A 20,651-nucleotide genomic window follows, 5' to 3' on the forward strand; every position below is an offset into this window, starting at 1 on the left:
CTTTAGAATCAGCACCGTATTTGCTTATTATTAAATTTTGTCTTTAGAAAAGTTACTTAATTTCACTCAAACTCAGTTTTCTTCCTAAAAAAAATGGTTAAAGCTCCAATATCTTGGAGTTTCTGTCAGAGTAAGAGAAACTAAATGTAAATCAACTAATAAAATCTTATTATAATTCCTTTATGAAGCCCAGATATTATTACTAAAAATTAAAAGATAAAGAATGATTCACTTATTTTCTTGGAAAGTCTTTTAATAGACATTTTTTTAGAAGAGCTTTAACTTTACAGCATGTATTATCAATAGTCCACACAAGAGTGGCACATATGTTTAAATTGATGAACCTACATTGGCCCATTGTAATCACATAAGGTTCATAGGTTACATTGGGGTTCACTCTTTACACTGTATTTTATATGGATCTGGCAAAAGTATAATCACATGAATCCACCATTATGGATTATCATAAGGGTAAATTACCATACAGAGTAGTTTTACTGCCCTAAAAATCCTCTGTGTTCTGCATATTTATCCCTTTCTCTCCCTTAACCCTTGAAAACCACTTATTTTTTACTGTGTTCATTTTTTTTTTCCTTTTCCAAAATGTCAAAGACTTGGAATCATATAGTAGTAGTCAGTAGGGGACTGGTTTTAATATGAATTTAAGTTTTCTCTATGTCTTTTCATGATTTGATAGTTCATTTCCTTGTAGCACTGAATATTATTCTATTTTCTAATTGTACCAGAGTTTATTGGCCCATTTATCTACTCAAGTTCAGCTTGGTTAATTCTAAATTGTGGCAAGTATGAATAAAACAGCTATGTATATCCATGTGCAGGTGTTTCTGTGAACAAAAGTTTTCAGTTCCTTCGGGTAAATACCAAGGAGCTTGATTGATGGATCAGATAGCAAAAGTATGTTTGGTTTTATCAGCAAGTACCAAGCTGTCTTCCAAAATTGGTTCCAATTTTGTATTCCCATCAGCAATGAATTAGTGTTTCCATTGCACAACATCCTGGTCAGCACTTGGTGTTGTCAATGTTCTGGATGTCAGCCTAACAAGTTGTCCTAGGACCACATTCTTGTTTTAATTTGCATTTCCTTGATGACATTTGATGTGGAACATCTTTTCATATGCTTATTAGTTATCTGTGTACCTTCTTTAGTGAGGTGTTTATTAAGGTCTTTGATCTATTCTTTTTATTTTTAGTTAAATATATTTTTAATTTATAAATGGAAACACAAAATATACATATTAATGGGGTACCATGTGATATTTCCACTCACATATACAATGCATAATGTTTAAATCATGTCAAACATATCTATCTCCTTAATCATCTATCATTTCTTTATTGTGAAAACTCAAAATTCTTCATTCTAGGTTTCTGAAATGCACAGAAAATTGTTATCTATAGTCATCCTACTGTACAACAGCACGCTAAAACATTTTACTTCTGTCCAACTAAAACAAAGTACCCATAGATTAACTTTTTCTCCATCTGTCTCTGTCTCCTACTTTTCTCAACTTCTGGTAACCTCCTTTAGAGGTTTTATGAAATTAACTTTTTTTAGATTCCATATATGAATGAGATTATGTGGCACTTATCTTTCAGGGCCTGGCTTATTTTACTTGACATAATGATTGATCTCCAGTTCCAAGATTTCATTTTTCATGGATTGATATATTCCATTGTGGATATGTACCATATTTTCTTTATCCATTTATTAGCTTATGGACAGTTAGATTGTGTCCAACTATTAGCTTTTGTGAGTAGTGCTACAGTAAACATGGTAGTGAAGATGTCTCTTAAAAATACGAATTTCATCTTCTTTGCATATGTACCTAGGAGCAAGATGCTAGATCACGAGGCAGTTCTATTTTTAATTGTTTGAGGAAACTCCACAATGTTTTCCATAATGGATTTACTAATTTACATTCCCAACAGTCATCGATTGTTTCCATTTTCCACACCCTTGTTAGCTAGCCCATTTTAAAAATGGATCCCTTATTTTATTATTAAATTTTAAGACATCTTTGTATATTTTTGGATAATAGCCATTTATCAGATTTGTGGTTTGCAACTCTTTCTCCTAGTTTATGGCTTAGCTTTTTATTCTTTTGTCATTCCATTCACAGAAAAGAAATTTTTAATTTTAATGAAGTCTGGCTTATCAATTCTTTCTTTCTTAATTCATACCTTTGATGCTTATCTAAAAAGGCATGACCAAACACTGTAGATTTTGTCCTACATTATCTGCTAAGAGTTTTGTAGATTTGTGTTTTTTTCATTTAGGGAAATGATTCATTTTTAAGTTATTTTGTGAAGGGTATAAAATTTGTATCTAACTTCATGTATTTGAATCTAGATACCCAGTTCTAGTGGAAAGTTTTATTTTTTGTGTGTGTCCCTGCACCCAGAGTTATTAAGGTATAATTTTAAAATAAAAATTATTACATTTAGCATGTATCATGTAATGTTTTCATATATGTATGTATTAATGAGCAACAACAAAAGAAAATAATTCCTAGATGGTGAATAGTTTTTTTTTATGTACCTGTATTGAACCAATTAATACCCTACCATGGATCTACATCTCCAATTCTTTTTATTTTATCTTAACACAGGTCCTCACTAAGTTGCTGAGGGTCTTGCTAAGCTACCAAGGCTGGCCACGAACTTTCAGTCCTTCTGCTTTAGGCTCTCATATTGCTGAGATTACAGGTGTGCACCACCTGGCCTGGATGACTTTTATGTCAGGAAAATAGCATCAGCCTACAAATGATAGCACCAAGAAAAGTACAAAATGGAATAAGTTCATAATGACTGATGACCTATTAAAGATACATATAGAATTTTGAAATTCCCTGATAAGTTAAATTTTATTTCAAGTTATCAAGAATACCTATAAACATGGAACTACAATCATATATCAGTGTTTTCTTAGAAGGAATTCTTTAGCAGTAGTATGACTTTGTATATGGCAAGCTGTTAAATATTTTTTTATTATAGACTTAGATAAGGTATTGATTACAATTTATAAAGAGAATACCTAGATTGTAAAGTCATGCTGGAATGATGGATGTCACTATTGGCATTCACTTAGACATAAATTACACAAATACAAAAGAATATAGATGTGGTTTATCAGTTTCATTTTCAAAATTACTTGAATTTTAATATATTAGAGATATATGATTTAATAATGTCATATTGCTAGAAGATTGAGTAAATACTTTTCAATATTCAACATAAAATATCTGAAATAATCTATTTCTTATATACATATCTTCTGAATTAATAATCTTACCTTTTGCTGTCTCTTATCTGCTGTTAAATTTTCCTTTGAATCTTTAATTTCTGATGTTGTTTTTCAATTGTAGAATATCCATTTCTTATTTTGTGTAAGTAAAAAATATTGTATAGTAAAAAATACCCTTGGTGTAACACTGAATTTTAATTTTCTCATGAAATTCTCTTTTCATATTTTTGTGTTTTCATATTTTCATCTTTTCATATTTTTGTGTTTCCTGTATTTTCTAAAATACTGCATATTAATCATGATCCATTTAAAGTTGTCTGCTAATTCAAATATGTATAGTATTTGCTTCCATTCTCTGTTTTTGTTATCATGATAATGTTCTTTGTCTTCGCATGAATACTATTTTATAATTGAAAGTCAAGCATTGAATATTCAAAAACAAAACTAAGAAAGCTCCAGATGATATCAACATCATCAGGAAAGTTATCCTATCCCTGCTAGGCAGATAGAATGGAGTGAACAGAGGGGTTGCCCACCTTAATTCAGTGTTTCATTGAAAATCTGTGAGATCATTTTCTCCCTAGCACTGATACTATAGGAATCCCCACTCAATATTTTCAAGGACCTAAGCTTAGATATTTGCTCTCCTGTTCAGTGAAGATTCAGATCTTGGCACTTGTCTGGATGGGGATATTGGCTGTGTTTGAGAACTCCAGTTATCCACTTTAGGATCCCAAGCCTGATGAAGAGCCAAAAATCTTTACTGATTTATTTGCCTCCACAAACCCAGACTGTGAGTGACTTCAGGGACCAGGCAGCTGTTGAAGATGGTTTCTGAATGACTTCCCTTTTCATTTGAGGAATTTTTGTGACCTGTCCTCCTCATGCATACTTATTTGCTAAGCATCATAAAAATGTGGGCCATTCCACATTCTGTGCTTGGGTTCACAATTGCATCCTGCTATCCAGTGAAATTTTAGAACTTATTGAATATATTGGAGAGAAAAAAGAATCCAAGTTCCTTCTACTTTCCAATTTTATCACTTCAGACCCTTGTAACCACCAAAAGTTCTAGTTTTTCTGTCCTCTCACAGCAAATCTCTCCCTGGGCCAAGCCCAGATCCCCAGCTTCTAGTTGCAAACAAAATTGACAAATATTTCCTGGGTCATCCTCAAATCCTTATCTAATATTCATAAGGCTCTTGTCGTTTTTGAAGTGTATGTATTCTCTTAGGTCCTTAGTTTGGCCTATTTCTGATACCTTTTCTATATTGTCTTCGTGAGAGGTCCAGGGTTTCTAATTTTTCTCTGTGAGATCATCAGCCTGATACTAATTACTCCATACTGCAAGAAAATCTCATGTAGTTCTCAGGAGGGTACAGCACAGGCTTTCACATGTGGAGGTGAGTCAAGGCACCATCAGATTGAAGCATGTCTATGATTTGAATTGAGAGCAAAGGTTTCCACCTCAGCGATAAGATATTTGATACATCATCTCCTTATGGATCTTTCTACCTGTGTACCTCCCTCTATCTATCATCCATCCAGCTGGCTTTCATAGTCATTTTATGGTACTGGATTAGATTATTATTAAATGAAAACTGAAATTCAGTGTCTAAAAACAGTGAAATAATGTGTGGTTTGGATCTAGTTAATAATATTGTCTTTGTGGCTGAGCTGAATAAACCAAATTATGTGATAACTAATTAAGTTCATAATTAATTTTTTTCTTGACCTTAGAGTACTTTATATGCACTACTATAGGTACAACATCTGTTGCTCTTACTCCACTACCAATTATTTCATAATTTTACACCAAGGGTTTTTTAACTGTAAAGTATTTTTTCTTTTATCAGGGTATAGTCATTGGGGTTTGGGGACTACTATAAACATGGAAAATGTATGAGGAAAATGTGAGAACATGATTTTTCATGTGTATAAGTCTAAATCAAAGACATTTTCTTCCTGAAAAGTCAAAAAACAAAATTTGAAGAAAGATTACCAGAAGTGAAATTTAAGAAACAATTGAAAAACTAATCACTAACAGGGAAAGAGATATCAGAGAGTTTAAACAACTAGGAAATATGAGGAAGCCAGAAGTCAGATCTTTGAGTAATTAACCAAATTCTGAGAGAGCAAAACTACCCTAAGTATCACTGCAACCATATGTAAATACAAAAAAAAAATGGACCTTATTTATAAGATCAACCTCATAATCTAAACTACAAGGTTCCATTTCTTTGTGTTTGTAACAAAATAAAATATAATAATTTACTAAGTAAATATTATATTGGCATAATTACTATCATAATTGCTGCAGTCCGGCTGCAGCAAAATAACCGGGGGGTGACAAACAACTTGTGTACATTGATACAGCAGGAGTGAGAACCGTTTATTGTAGGACAACAGAGGTATTTATACATTACACACAGCTTATCTTAATTAACATAAACTAGATACAGCAGTCAACCAATAAGGAATCTCCACACTTAATAGCTCGCTGGCATTACTTCACAAACCACTCCCTCTGGCAAAATGCCAGGCGCCATCCTGACTTGTTTACAGACCCTAACACATAATAATTCTTTTATGTCCACTATTTTATTTAATATACAACCACCATTTAAAGTTGGTAGACAGTCCTATTCAGTCAGAGATGACTAAAGCAGAGCTTCATCAGTATACAAAACATGCACAGATCACAGAGAACAGTTGGTGCCAAGACTGCATTGAAACCCTATACTAATCAGCATTATCCAACAGGACTTCCTGCAATGGTCCTCTGTGTCTGCGCTGTCTTCTGCATACTCGAAATGTGGTTACTGAAACTGAGGGACTGTTTCATTTTATTTTAATCAATTAAAATTTAAACAGTCACATGTGCCTAATAGCTACCATACTTGGCAGTATATCACTAAGTTGTTAGAGCTTGCCAGTTCCTGGCCCTAAAAAAACCTTGTGGAATATTCAGGAAGATCATTGTAGATTTTTTTTTTCATAGTTAATAGAGTGGAATATCACTCTTTGATCTACTTTTTAATAGAAACCAAATTACATATGTAAAAATATATCTACTGATTGTTGTGTTTTGTTTTGTTTTTTTGCAGAACTGGGAATTGAGCCCAGGGGTGCTCTACCACTGAGCTACATCCCAAGTCCTTTCTATTTATTCTCTATTTTGAGACAGGGTCTCCCTCCATTGCTGAAGTTGATTTCGAACTTGCCTCATGCTTCAGCCTCCCAAGTCCCTGGAGTACAGGCATGCACCAAAGCATGAGCTTATGCTGTTTTTTCTTAGTAAATAGTATGATGAATACCTTACTTATAAGTATTTTGTATAAAATAAAGAGTGTATAAACACTATACTTCCCTTCCATTGAAAGACATTTTCCTCTTTATCTGGGTTTGTTGGAAGCCCAGCTGTATACACATTGACCACCACATGAGGAAAATTATAGTAGAAGAAGGTTGAGGGAGCTGGTTGCTTTATATCCACCTAGAAGGTGTTCGATGTTGGCTTGTGCAGCTGAGTGGCAATCCTAGCTGGGTTCCCCTCCCTTCTCCGGAGTCAGGATGGCAGAGTGCTGAGTAAGGAGGGTGGCAGCAAAGGGTATTTAATATGATTCTCTCAGGAGCATATGAGGTGACTGCTTTTTCCTGCCTGTTCTTCCTCATCTAGCATATTTTAAAGTTAATATTAATGGGCAGGAACCAGGATTTAAATGTATTCTTTATTCTCCCCCAGAATGTCTTCTCACCCCTTTTCCTTGTCTTCTTTTTTTAACTAAAAAAGCACTTTCTTTACTAAAACTAGTGTTTCACTTTATAAGTGAAGTCTCAAAAATCAAGCTAATGTTTTACATATTTAAGAACATTTCGTGAAATGAGAGCAATGTTTCATCTTCCCAAGAACCCTTGTTAATTATATCACCAGAATGAGTTGGAACTTTCTTCTACCTGCTTTATTTTCATATTCTTTACTTTTAAATGATTAAAATTATTTATAATATGCAAGTAATCTAAGACCTTGACCCCTCTACTTCCTCTTCCATGCTGATCATTTTTTAGACTTCATTGGGAAGTTCTGAGCAGGCTAATGGTCATGGCTGGGAAAGGGATTTTGATTGACTGCACATGTGTTAGAGCCATGCATACATTACTAGGGACACTATGAGGCAGCCTGCCCTTAGAGGCATACTTCTGAAAAGAGTGCTTGACTCAGGCCCCACCTATACAGAGCTCAGTTCCTAAAAATAGGTACTAAGTTGCATCCTTTAGACTCTCGGCTAAAATAAATTCAGCCGTCCTATCCACTTGCTTGATAGACCCTTCAGTGGAGCTGGCCTCCACTCTGCTGGTTGCCTTCAGGGGACTGGGAAATTTGCTGTACACGAAACAAAGGAGGAAACTACTCAGTGAAGGACTAGAAAGACGACATTTCCACAAAATTGGGGTTAAGTCCAACTGTCACAAGGTATGTGTAACAGAGTCATTGATACATGTGTGCTTCCAAGGTTGTAAAATGTTCTGGCTGGTTCCTGAAGATCCATGGAGACACAGGTCAAGTTGTAATCAACACAAAAGAAAATTTGCAGCTGTATTTTGTTTTATGATAACATTTAGCATTGCTTTATATTTTGAAATTTAGGACTTCATATAATTATCTCTTTGCAAAAAAAGCATTTTTATACTTAATATTGAAGAATAATAAGCCCATCTGAATAAACAACTATGAGCTAAAATTGTACCACGACTTACAGTTTAAAATGGGTAAAAAAAATGAGGCTGTCTTTTATGAATGTGAATTGATTGAATACACTAAGAAATATAAACTGTATTTCTTGGAATTTGGTAAGAGAAAGGAAGAGTTTGAAATATTTTCAGCTGTTGTCATTTGCTTAGAGAAATGGAGGAAAATTATTCTTTCCCAGTCTTACTTTGATTTTGTAGTTCTTGCGACAGACATGGACTATCTCCTCTGGGAGTTTTACTGGAGTAAGGATTAAAGAATCAGGTTCTTACATGTTTTGCAGAATTAAGAAAAGCACTGCCAGTTGGATCTGCCAGCCCTAATTATAGTAACTACAAACTTAAATAGAGAAGACTGAGATTGTACTTTAAAGGTATCATGCCCTATATACTATTTCAAATGGATTTTTTCTGTCTCCAATTGCCTGTGAACACCTTAATTTGGACCTGTTGTGCCTGAAGTGTTTAGATGTTAAGAGACAGAAGTGATTTGGGAGGGACATTATAACAGAATCACCTAAGACATCATCTAAAAGCAAGGACACTTTAAGATTACATAATGCTGGGTTTAAATTTAGCCAGCTGGTGCTGAAATGAAAGATATTTTATTTTTACCAGAGCTCTATTTGGTCACTGACGAGCTGTAGGTTTTTTGAATTATTTTAAAATTTTATGTACAAGGTGCCAAAGGACAAGTAAAATATTTACCTCAACTACATTCAGAGCCATGAATTTTAATATGAAAGAGCACCTGTTTAGAGTTAGAATGATATTACTAGTGCATGGCAAAAAAAAAAAAAATGTTGGGGAGGAAGCAAGAAAGTCCTGAATTTTGCATTTGAATGTTTTCCTGCTCCTCTGCCTAGTCTGTGAATATTTTTTTCCCCTTGTTTCTAATCAACACGTAAACTAGCAACTGGATCCATTTGTAAAAGTCAGTCAACATTTCAGATGTCTCCAAAATGGCAAAGTGCCGATAATATGGGGACAATGTAGTCTGGAGACCCAACTGACTGCTTCTGTTTCATCTATAGCTGGGAAACCTCAAGATACAGGTTTCCTCAGCCACCTGAAAAATGACAGTAGGCATTCTTTAATGATCATGGAGAGCTTTACTTTTAGAACATGTTCTGCTAAAACACCAGCTCAGGCCTCCTGTGTCCTGTGATTGGAGAGGCAGAGGAATGCTACCTTTCTTCAGGGATGCTTATGGGCAAAACCCCACAAAGTGCATGGATACTGTATTTATTTACAGAGATAACTGCCAACTAATCAGTCTGCTCCTGCATTCTGCCACATTTGCCACATTCAAAAAACTTCAGGACATCAGTGCTCTTTTTACTTAACAGGAAAACACTACTTAGATGGCAGAATTTGGAGTCAGGAGTTTTCTGACAACTTCAGTTCTTTGAATTGATATTTTCTATCTGTCTCTCTCTCTCTCTCCCCTCTTCCCCCCTCTCTCTCATACACACACTCTCAACTCTGGGTATTTAAAGAGATCATCCTGTAAGTCCTGATTGAAAACTAGGAGTCACGTCTAGATTCTATAATTTACAGAGCAGGGTAGACACTTAATAAGTGCCTGACAATGTAATTGCACAATTTTTGATAGAACAAACTGTGGGGGGACAGAACTTAATTGGCAATAAGCTGTCCTTTTTATTTGCTTCTTATCCCCTCTTTTTAAAGTACTCAAGTTACACTTTGAAATTTAATTAAATTTGTAATTTGTTTTTTTCCTATTTCTGAAGCACACATTTGTGTATTCAAATCACAGTTTGACTCCTTGCCGAGTGGCAGCTTCAGCGTTTTCTAATTCAGAAATGACGTTTTTAGAGCACAGCTCTATTCCACGTAGGTGCTCAGTCTTTAGTAAGACCAGGTGGGATGTTGTACTTCATGTTTCCTGACACTACTTCTGACACCAGAGTTTGTGTCTTTGTCAACAACAAGCAATTCAATTCTCCAATACCAACAGGTGTCCTGCCATTCAATTCAGTTCTGACAATAACTCTCAGACTCCTCAAGACCCCATGGGTTATAGTCTCTGTCACACAAAACTACTTAGACACCAGCCACAAATGGAGGACCAGTCCACCAACACTTCAGCCCAGATTACCACTGATTCAGGGGTTTCCATAACCCCCTTCTCCAGTTTGATAATTCAGTAGAACAGCTCACAGAATTCAGCAGGGTGCTCTGCTGACCATTACTGCTGGGTTACAAAGCATGCTATCCAGCAAAAGCAAACTAGAACAAATGCATGGGACAAAGCAAGGGGAAGGGCAGAAGCAGAGCAACTGTGCCCACTCTGACCCTCTGCGATGTGTTCATTATTAAACCACAGCTTTTGGGACCCAGGGACCTCTGAGATAAAGAAAGGGTCTATGGAGTTGCTTCAGGTGCTAGCTAGAAAAAAAGGTCAGGTCCTAAGATAAGTTTCTCCATTGCCAGCCTCAGGCTAAATATCAGCTGAAAAAAATGTCCCTTAAACCTAGAACACTTTTATAATGAAAATTTAGCAAAGGAGAAGTATAAGTTGTTTACACTGAACCTGAATTGGCTATAGAAAAAGTAGAATGACATGAAGCAGAAAAAATTGGGGGATAGGAGAGCAGCTCATAAAAAGTGGTGGTCATTTCTGTATTACTTGGGACTGCAGGGGAGGTGGATGGTACCTAGGGAGTCAGCAGCCTGGGTTTTTGAGTCAAGATTTTAACGTGCATTCAGAAATGTGGAAAAGTCCTCTGTTGGTTGATTATATAGCTGTTAACTGATAACCTTTCCCTTTCTAGCCCATCTTTCATCTTGTGGCTCTTTTAATTTAGGATACCTCAGAATTTTTCTCTTATCATCACCTACCCAGAAATTCACTGAACTCTATCATTTAAGGTGTTTTAAGGAGGAACTCACTCTACAATCCTTCTCCCCTTCTTAGGGGTGGGGAGTGAAGCTAAAGTTCTAATTCTCTCATCTCTTGACTGGATTTTCTGGCAACCAGCCCCCATTCTGAAGCTACCTCCCCACTGCTCACCCCTACTTGCCATAAGTCACCCTGTTAATACAAGAAAAACTGTCACTCAGGAAACTGCAGGGTGTCTGCACCAGGAACTGGGGACATAGACCAAATATTTGTTTTTTGATATACCACATATTTGCAATATGGTCTTCTTCTCTGAAACACTACCTATAAATCCGTGTTTCAAAATTTAGTACTATTTATTTTCCTAATCGTTGGAGTCCATCTTTGCAAATTTAATTAACCTGAACATCCTTCCATTTGTATAACACCATCAGTAAGAACATTTTAAAGGACATGCTATGACAATTAGTCAAAGAAAAGAGAAAAGATTTTCTTTTGTCAAAGCAAGATCAGCAAATTCAATCAATTGTTTGTCTTAGCTGCAATTCAAGAAATGACAGTAAGTCTATATTAAATGACTCTTTGGATTTTGTGGGCCTAAGCATGAAAATAATCTGGCAGTGAACAGCACAGTACATAATCCAAATTCTTGCTGTAGTAGCTGTACTTCTTAAAATACTGCCAAGGATAAAAGGAACTTCTTATGTGGATAAGATGAAGAACCTCAATGACTGTGTGGCATACCTCCTTTAAGTTCTACAGTAAGTAAACAGGCACCAGAACACCAACTAACTCATACCACGTTTAAGCATAGAGAATGGAAACCATTTCTCTTGACTGACATTTCAGTTCTGGGAGTCTTTGTGCCATAACACCCTCTCCATTCCTAGGACCTGGAATCCATTTCCAGGTATGTCTTAACAAAGCTTTATTTTTCCAACGCCAGCCTTTTCTTGCTTTTTATTTCGCATATTTCATGCTTCTTTTAAAATTGGGACAAACTGTGTGAAAGGGAACCTGATCCACATAGTCTTTTAAAATTCCAAAGGCAATGATGGGTTCATTTTTAAATTTCACTACACATCAGTGTTTATCTTCTGTTAGATGAGATCTGCCCCTCAGCCCCAGTGTCTGGTCACTGGTCATTTGTCATTTTTCACTGTACTTTGTGGAAGATTTTCAAGTAGATATTTGCCTTCCAGTTTTTCTAGTTGTATACAGGATATTTCCTTTTTGCCTAGAAAACCAAATACTTTAACTATCTTTGATTGAACAAAAGAAAATAATTGCCAAATTACTGTAGGCATACATATGACTTAAAATAAGCGCAATGCAAAAATAGCTCATTTTGAGAAATTTCTCTTGGTCAAAGATCCAATGGCATCTTCCATTCACTAAATCTGAATATATCAGCATGTGTATGTCTAAATGAGTTAACTGGTTACAAACATAGAAAAACTAAAAAAAAATATTATTTTTACATGTGCTCAAAAACAAACCACAATTTGACATTATAAATGGCTTCAAATCACATACTCAGTGTTTTTCATTAAGTTTGATAAATTGTGGACTGAACATAATGTTCAAATAATGATATTATTTTAATTCATAGGAACTTAATTATATTGCAATAAATTGAGGATACACCTCACATTATAAAGCACTTGTGTTTTTGGAACTTGTGCTATGAACATTGAATTTTGAAAAGTGGATTCACATTTAAACCAGTTAATTACATTATAATTTCATGGGTAATTTATCAATACTTTGTTGTTGGTTTTTGTTTATTTTTAGTCAGTACTGTCATAATAAGAATTCAGATTTATGTTATCTAACTAGTAAGTCATTTAGATAAATAATTAGAAGTTTGTAAACAACTATAATAATTAAGTGCTCCAGGGAAAGAGTGAATAATCTTTTTGTAAAGTTAAGGATCATACATTGATTTATCTATGTTGTATGGTGGAATTTTTGAATGTCTAATTAAGGTATAGTATCAAGTTGGAATATTTTGGGAAAAGAACAGAATAAAGTGAGTTTGTTGACATTATTCAAGGGTGTCGATTTCAACTATAAGCTTTATTTAAAATCCATTGCCTCTGCTTATTTTGTATCCATTTTCCTGGGCACTATATAGAACCAAAATCAGCTGTTTTGTTCTGAGATAAAGTCCAGCAGCGATCACCAATTGAACCATAGAGGACAGGGCCAGGGACTTATGGAAGAAAGCAACTGGCATCCGTCAGCAACTTGATCACCTCCTTCTTTCCTCTGCACCATCCCAGGGTGCCAGAGAGGAAATGAGACTTCATTAGGGCTTGACTTCTGTAATAGGAAATATGCTACTCCTCTAGGCCCTAGGAGGACTCAGAAATATTTATTTTTAGGAATGGAACTGTACAAGTATGCTGTCAATCACTGACTCATTGAGAGTGGAAATACTTTCAAGATTCATCATCCCCTCAGCATCCAGAGTTGGATAACACCCACATTTTTACCTCTGTAAAATTTCCGAGAAATGAAGTTTGGAAGACATGTGTCACATCCAACAGCCCAGTTGTGACAGGGTAGTAGAGCAGATTGCAAAAGGCCAAAGAAAGTGCCTGGAAACAGCATGCAAGTCATGATTCACTGGGGAAAGCTTACAAGAGATCAGCCAGTGCTCCAAGAAGGGTGCAGTGGCAATAAGCTGAACAGGTAGCACCTCTGTCCCTCAAGGTGCTTTGCCAAGCATCTCCTCCTCTCCCTCATGACATTTTGTCCACTTGTGATGGGCTAAATAAGTGACACATAACCTTTCCACAGTGCCCTCAACTTTGCACCCTTCCAAACTCAGAGAGACTTTTTATGTTAGGCTGCAGGAACAGTGACATCTCAGCAACAGCTTGCTTAGTTTGCTTACATGACCAACATCCCAAAGAGCAACTGTCCTTGTACATGCAAGAAAGTAGCTTTATACAGATACCACTGACCTGCGCTAGTTCCCAGTATGCATGGAAGAAGCATACAAGCTAATGTGTATCTGGATTTTCTGGCCCTGGCCTGCTCTTATTGTTCTCTTAACTTGGCTACATTTTTGGAAACAGAAAGATGGCAATCAGGGACATGCTGCTTTACTGTGCCCACTTTCTTTAGGGATAATGGGTCACATTGTTGTATCCAAGATATACCCTTTTATTTTTCAAAAGATCTAGTAGGCCTACTGCAGTTGTCAAATCAAAACTATTTCTTTATAATTGCCAATACTGCACCCTCTAAATAGAAGCAACACATTAACTCAAGCTTTAATTCTTACCTCTTTCACTTACCTCATCATTTCAACCCAGCTGTGTACAGCTTCTAGACTATGTCATCACACACCATTTATTTTAGTCATGATCAACTGTTCTCACATATACACACAGATATGTATGTTTAAGTGTGCCTACATGTGCATGTGCATCGGCCTTCCTATAAAGCTTAGCATGACTGAAGCATTCATATAATTTCCTATTCTCAAGGTTCATTTGGATATTCAAAGAATGATGGTAGTCCTCAAATAACAGCCAATATCCACAGTATTAATCATAGTGATCCTCCTTTTATTCTTTCATGTTATTATGAATAGAAAACTTTACAAAAAATTTTGTAAATATTTGTATTGAGAAATTAAAAAGCTAAATATCAATAATATTAATAGTAAAAAGTTTCCTTTTTCTAGGGGTAGATGTCTAAAAGGAGTTCCAGGATTGAAGTCTAAAATTTTGTTTTACTGATGCCATCTTTACATTTGGAGAAATCCTGGAAATTTGAAAAATTTCATAAATGATGTACAGTGTTTCCCCTCTCCCTACCTCTCTTTCTCTCTTCCCCTCTCTCCTTTCCTTTCTTTCTACAATTTCCTTCATTTTAATTTCATTTCTATGAAAGACTTCTGGAATATCTTCCCTGAGCCCAGAAATATAACCATGTTGAAATATATGAAGCTCTTTTTTTTTTTTTTATTTTTCCATGTGTATTGTTGTTTTTATTTATTTTTATTTATTTTTAATTTTTTATTGTTGGCTGTTCAAAACATTACATAGTTCTTGATATATCATATTTCACACTTTGATTCAAGTGGGTTATGAGCTCCCATTTTTACCCCATATACAGATTGCAGAATTACATCAGTTACACATCCATTATATGAAGCTCTTTTAGTTTACCACAATCACAAAAACATCATCTCCCAGGGCCAGAAGAGGTTCCAGATGGGCTCCACATACACTTCACTGGGAAGCCAGTGATGCTGTCAGGTTAACACTAATGGGTGGAACAGACTTTGGAACCAGCTGCCTGAGTCTGAATTTTGGCTCTTACACTTACCTACTTGTTGACCTTGGGAAAATGAAAAACTTTGCCTCATTTCCTATTGTGAAAATAGAAACACTAATAGTGTTTATCTCATAGGGTTGTTTTCATAGGATTAAATAAATTTGCATTTGTAAGGTGACTAAACTTTAGTACCTGGCACATAGTAAGTTCTATGTAATATTTTGTTTAATATCACTAATATTATTTAATTATTACATGAAGTTAAAGTGACCTGGTAATCATTATTAATATATTGTCAGGCACAAGATAAGACTATAAAGTACAAAGTTACTCTGTATGCTGAACATTCAAAATACCAACACACGAAAAACTATGTAAGAAAGAAAATTGCAATTCTGATTTAACAAGTTGTTCTGTTGTTAAAGGCATCCTTACCTTTCATAGATTCCCTCTTCGCTCAGACTAAATTTCTGTCCTCTTTGGAGTAATAGAAAGCCAGTAAGTGCCCTCTTTCTATTAAAATTATTCCAGGACTTTAAGCACGTGAACTTTCAGTTCCTCTTGACGTTGTCTGCATCACATTATCTCAAGAAACTGAATTCTTCAACCACCTCAACCCTAATGACTCCAGTCTCTTTTCTTTGCTCACAGTGATCATTTTGGACCTTGTCCCTACTTTGACTAGCTCTTGCCCTCTGATCACAGCTTTCCTTCTTAATATGTCTTCCATTCTTCCTTTCTAATGGAAAGTGTTCCTTGCCCCCAGTATTCTCTCTGCATTCCCAGCATGGGCCTGCAGCTCCTTCCACCACTGTCTGCCTCACCTTGCTCTGTTGAATCTACTCATAGTGGCCCAGTGAACATGGAGCTGACTCTCACTAGGAGGCAGGCCCTGACTGATAAGGCTGGTGGACCAGACTTTATCATGAGGATCTAAAGTAGAAAAGGCAAAGAAGAATCCATAAGTGGAAGAGAAAGCAAAAGATAATGAGCCATTGAGATGGTACAGTGTTCCAGGTTCCGGGATGAAGATAAATGATAAATAAGAACGCAAAACATAAGATCCCAAGTAAGGGGACAAGGTACACTGGAACCTGTAGTAGACTAGGGCATCCATCTCCCAAAGGAGGCCAAGATCCATTCAGATGTCTTGGAAATTTTTTACTTCAGATTTCAGGGGTGGTTTGGGGAGCTTAAAAGAACTGTGCTAGACTCCATGACCACTCAGCCTGGGCTTGACTGTCAGCAACAGCAGCTTCATTTCCATTTTGGGCTAAATTCACCTCACCAAACACCAATTCAGTCTTTTCCCATGCTATGCTATTGTTGTTCCATTCTCAGTTGTGCATGTGTTGGATAAAGCTTCACAGGTTTGCACCTATGTGGGCACTCAGCACTCAGCGATCATTTTCTTCCCTTTTAAGTGACTCATATTGTAGCATTCTCATTATTCCTGACAACTCCAGATGTTCTCTATTTTAATAGACAAATGAGAAATTTGAGAATGAAAATGTGTTTGCCGCCTATAATAAGAAAAACAATCCATTTTGAATTTTAAAAGTTCTCACACCATAAGATTAACACCAAGCTACCAGAAATATACACTGGGTGGATGAAACAGAGCCGATGGAGTACATGCTATAAAATGAAAAGCAACACTGGGGATGCAGCCCCAGGGACTATCCGTGGTTGGGTACCAGGAGTTGTGAGTTTCAAAAGGCCAGTCACAATAGATGTATGTTGTGTCTGGTCTCAGCCACTCACCAACTCCAAACTCAGGGTAAAGATATTGTAAGATTCCTGCAGACAGTGCTGCAAAGCATCAGCATTTTGAATTCCTTCCTCTGTGATGCCCTGTCTTCTGGCAACCAAGTGTCAGGCTTGGTGAGGTTTATGACGCTTTCCTGGGGCCCTTCACTGCTGGCAAATGGGACCTAGGGCTTTATACCACATCTGCACTCCTTGGCAGGCTTCCAACTCAAGAGTGCGTGGGGACACACTGAAAACCTATTGAGGTCTCACAAAACAAGAGGGACACTGCTTCTGATTGCATAGTCTTCCAAAGAAAAATGTGTGTGTGTGTGTGTGTGTTTGTGTACTTCTATGCATGTACTAGTGCTTATATTTTCTGTGTGTATCAGAAAACTGGGCTGAGGAGGCTAGTGAACTACTTTTGCACTGAAATGTGATGAGGTCAAGAATGTATTTGAAAATTTTTACCTATACTTTTCTAATTGAATTCTGTAACTATGTAATAACAGGAGAATTTCTGGCAGAAATTAAATTTGGCAGAAAGCCTAAAGTTGATTGGTTCACTTTCCAAGCAAACATTTTTGCACAGTTCTAATTTTTACCTGCTCATGTGGTGCCCTGCTGAGCATTTTGGGTGATGAGCTGGTTTTCATTGTGGGAAACTTACAGGTTCACAGTCAAGGCATTTATTTTTGCTGTCTCCTAGAAGCTCTAATTCCAACTTTCAAATAACTTCTCTGTGTTACTTAATAAATTCTGTTGCAGAATTTAAAATTTGTTTTCTACTCTTTACCAAAAAAAAAAAACAAAAAAAAACTAGAAGAGAGAAAGTAAGAAAATATGTCAACGGGAACCATTATGGATTTTGGATTTTTCAATATTATTTGAAAACAAATTCATTCAATAAATATTTAATGGACACCCACTATGTATAAGTCATCATTTTGTTAAGTGTTAATTGCTCTTGAATCTGGCCACTTTAATATAAAATATCAATTTGCTTCTTGGAAATTTAGGAATTTTAGTTCTAGGTAAATAATAAAAATTTAATAACCAGTTGTGCAAAAATATCAGGGAAGGCTCTCCTTCTCCCTAGTAGGGCAGCTATGCACATGTAGTTCTTAGAAATGCTTTGTATTTCTTCCACCCTCACCTGAGGGCCTATAGGAGCCTTTCTGGCCACTATGTATTGGCCAACCTCAGGTGTGTGTTGTCATTATGTAAAATGATGACCCTGAGATACACCTTGTCTGAAATCATTGTTTTATATATTCCAGTGAAGGCTCCTTGATCTGGAGATAGAAACTCACTAATGCTGAGTTACTGGAAAGTGGCCAATAATCTATAGTTATAATTAAATGTCTAAACTTTTTAAAATAACTTCAAAAACAAATAAAAAGATGCTTAACTTCAAAGGCTGATTTTTACATTTCACCCTTTAAAAACAGGAGTGGAATAAGCAACATAAACTTACAGGATTAGGTTTTGGATTTGAGGCAAAAGAAACAAATGTCAAGGCCACATTTTTTAAAGATAAATAACTGTAAATACATTTAGAGATGGTGCTTACTAACCATCCAGTCCATGGATATCATAAGCAGGAAAGACTATTAAATTACTTCCACTCTTTGGACTGTTTCTAGTACCAGATATCATTAGGAATCTGACATCATCTTTTTCCTTTGAAATTACATGCTGTATTTTTATGCAAAGGATATTTAGGTCATGTTAATGGTGGCAAGGCGAGTCACCCAGACCTGATTTATTCAGTTTTGATACATTAAAATTATTACAGGTTTAATTTATAAACATCCTTGGTCTAAACTTTAAAAGTCTTGATTGGAACATATATAATGCTATCTAGTGTCTCTTCTAATGATTGGGGACAGTAATCAGAAAGCTATCTTGACCATACAAACATTTAAATAAGATACCAATTATTTTTTATTTTAGAATACAATAGAGGAAACCTACAGTTTGGGTAAGAAAAATAGTGTCCCACAAGGAGCTTAATATTTCTTCTTGCCATTAGTAGTTTCATCTTATCACCTGAAATTGAATGGTTAAAGATGGTATTGTTTTGAATGTGTTTAAGGCTTTATAATTTTTCAAAGTTTATCTCCACTTTGAAAGAATAAATTTATTTCCAAAAGAGTCAGTTGTTTACCAAGTAATGTGCATTATGTAAGGATCTACTTTTCTCCTTGATTAGCTTAGTTTTTCCAGATAGTGTTCAGTAAAGTATGTGGAATTCCTATGGTTTCCCTTCTTTGACTAAGCCTACTAGCTATTAAATTCAAAAGAAAAGAAATATCAAAGTAAAAATGCAGTTTGGGGACTTAGGCAGAGAAAACATTTTAAGTAAAGAGTTACTTAAGATCATTAAAAGAATTTGTTCAAATTCAGGAACTGGGTTTCTCTAAGACAAAATTGGATTGATTTAAATACATTTATTATTCAAAGGAAAAGTGTGATCAGCAGAAGAAAAGCTGCTGCTGCTGCCTCTTTGTCTAAGTTGGTGAGAGAATCAGAGGACTGGGGCTTTCTTTTAATATCCTTTGTCAGAATTAATTTCTGATGCTAACAGAGAGGTGAAAGTTTGGAAGAGAGTGAAGAACTGGGAAACTGAGAAACAGATCCAAATTCTGGCTGCTCCAGAATGCTTCCAGAGCAGAAATTATTTAAGGTAATATCAGTAAATAATCAGCTTTCCTACTTCTGCCTACACTCCGACAACTTAAAGATGGGCATGCCAGGAAGCTATTTTATCAAAGCTGCAAATTATTAAAGGTTCATCTCAATTACATAACTAATACTTATTTCTGATGTGTTAAATACTAACAGCATGCTTGAAACTGAACAAAGCAGTTCAGTACACATGAACTAGTTTTATATGAAACTTGACAAAGTCTATGAAAGACAAAAGCTGACCATTTTAGGAAAAGACAGAGCTAAAGTTCTATAAGCTAATATACATGGGATATTTCCATCTGTTAATGGCCTGATCCTGTCTCACATTGAGATCACTTTCTGTGTATTCTGGAAGCCCTGGGGGCTTTAGGCATGCTGGTAAGCATTTTGTCCAGTCTTTCAGAAGCATGCACATTTGCTATTGGTCTTAAATTGACCTTGCCAATGGTCTCTCCATTGCTGAGGGAGTGAGCACGTTTGCTTCCTCATTCTCAAGTCTTCATAGCCAAGCTTGGGAAACACAAATAAGATGGAATTCTCCCCACAGGGCAATGCCCTTACAAACTATGCCATACAGAAAGGAGCATTTGGAGGTCTGAGAATCACAGGGAAATTGGGAAAAAAGCAGAAATGAAGCACTAGGAAAGACGGAAGGAAGGAAGGAAGGAAGGAAGGAAGGAAGGAAGGAAGGAAGGAAGGAGAGAGAGAAAAAAAAGGAAAAAGAAAGCAAAGCAAAGCAATACTTTCAGAAACCAAGGAGGAGAAAAAGAAATTATACTAAAAAGGCAGCAATTCAACAAATCATAGACTAATATAGACGGATATGAAATTTGGGGATTTCTAGAATTAGCAACTTTAGACAAAGAACATGATATAAATCAATTTAAATTAAAAACTGCAAATAGAAAGAACACAATTAAAAACTAGCGAAGTGTATCATCTCTTTATTTAGGAGGATATTTTCTTTACAACATGAAGTTTGCAGCACATGGGTTTCCAGTGCTCAAGATCATAAATGAGGGATGCAGATTC

The 20,651-nt window shown here is 35.8% G+C and overlaps 1 protein-coding gene across 2 annotated transcripts in view; it reads left to right on the top strand.

Annotated features, from left to right (window-relative positions):
• Positions 1–7,539: 7,539 nt before the first annotated feature.
• LOC107136897 (xin actin-binding repeat-containing protein 2-like) overlaps positions 7,540–20,651 on the top strand; it is a 74,069-nt gene continuing 60,957 nt past the window's right edge. For both annotated transcript variants that reach the window (XM_015479271.2, XM_015479270.2), the window contains exon 1: positions 7,540–7,739. The gene's annotated coding sequence lies outside the window, so the exon portion shown is untranslated. The remainder of the gene's footprint in view (positions 7,740–20,651) is intronic.

The sequence above is a fragment of the Marmota marmota genome, unplaced genomic scaffold (genome assembly GCF_001458135.2).
Source record: "Marmota marmota marmota unplaced genomic scaffold, marMar, whole genome shotgun sequence".
In the NCBI taxonomy this organism is placed as follows: Eukaryota; Metazoa; Chordata; class Mammalia; order Rodentia; family Sciuridae; genus Marmota; species Marmota marmota.